The sequence below is a fragment of the Mus caroli genome, chromosome 5 (genome assembly GCF_900094665.2).
Source record: "Mus caroli chromosome 5, CAROLI_EIJ_v1.1, whole genome shotgun sequence".
Lineage (NCBI taxonomy): Eukaryota > Metazoa > Chordata > Mammalia > Rodentia > Muridae > Mus > Mus caroli.
The window spans coordinates 142172263-142173791 of record NC_034574.1 but is presented as its reverse complement, the minus strand read 5'-3'; positions in this window follow the sequence as shown (position 1 = coordinate 142173791).

The window sequence follows — 1529 nt, the reverse complement described above, 5'->3', positions numbered from 1 at the left end:
AAAGAAAGAAAGAAAGAAAGAAAGAAAGAAAGAAAGAAAGAAAGAAAGAAAGAAAGAAAGAAAGGAAGAAAGAAAGAAAGGAAGAAAGAAAGGAAGGATTGATTGATTGATTGATATTGATTGATTTTATGTATATGAGCAGAAGAGGATATCGAATCCAAATACAGACGGTTGTGAGGGGAATTGAACTCATAAGCTCTAGAAAAACAACCAGTGCTCTTAACTGTTGAGCCATCTCTCTAGTCCCAAGTTACAGTCTTCATCTCAGCAGGGTTGGTTTCCCTGGCAACCAGCTGTTCAGGAGTTCTGGTACCAGGTCATGACCAAGTGTACAAATGGCACTTACCCCTTTGTAATTTCCAGGGCTTTGGGGATTTTTATACCATGAAACAGGACAAAGCATAAACGTGTGTGTGTGTGTGTGTGTGTGTGTGTGTGTGTGTGTGTGTGTGTGTCTATATATGAAGCAGAGCAGAGGCTCTCATGTAGTTCAATCTGGCCTCCAACTTTTTCTTCCAGCCCAGTGGAGGAAGCAGTGATTTACTGGCATCTAGTAAAATCTATAATATTTGGAAGGGAAGGAGCTGCCCGCCATGTGGCTCACATGGCCTGATGCAACTGTTCCAGCAAATCCAGGTCAAAGTGTCTTTGACCCTGGAAGTTCATGATACTTGCAGGGGACTGTGATTGCTATAAAGAGACCTGAAGTCTAAAAAGGTCTCTGTGACACTTCCAATCCACTCACTAGGGGATCTGATGGCCAAGACCATTTCTTTACAAGGATTCCTCCAAGGCTTCTCATCGAAATCACACCTCCTAAACGGTACATGGAGTCCTTGTACCTGGAATGTCCCAAGGAAACAGGGATCAAGGCCCAAGGAGTTCCAGAACAATTAAAGGTGGCCCTGATCCCTGTTTCCACTCCTTTGAGTAACACTGGGCCAGTGTTTTGTGACTTGTGGTACACATTCAACCAACCCTTACTGAGGACTAATAGACACCAGGTCAGTTCATATGTCCTCTCTTTACTTTATCCCAGCAATACCTCAAAGAATGTTATCCACATTAAGGATGGAAATTGAGAAGGGTCAAAATGCCTGTCTAGTCTCAAACTACTTGCAAGCAGCTGAACTGACATGCCATTGTTCTGAGACTGCACCTTGATTACTTATCTGTGACACGCTAAGGGATCTTCGATGTGTTATCAATAATCTAACTCTGATGCTAAAGGACTCAGGACAGCCTGACAGAGGAAGGAGACAGTGCAACCACTTCACTAAAAGCTCAATCAGAAATGCAGCTGGTAATCTCCTCCAGCGTAGCCAGCCAGCACACACTGTCCTCCTTATGGTCCACAGCCCATAGAACATCTCTGATACACTTTGGCTATGGGATAAGCATACAGTGGTTATGCAACCAGCTTGGCAGAAATGAAGATAATAAGTGAGGCATTTGTGTCTCTCCATCTGACTATCAGACCATTTGAAACAGTGGACCTCAGAGAAATAAGAATTTTCCCAGGAATTTCT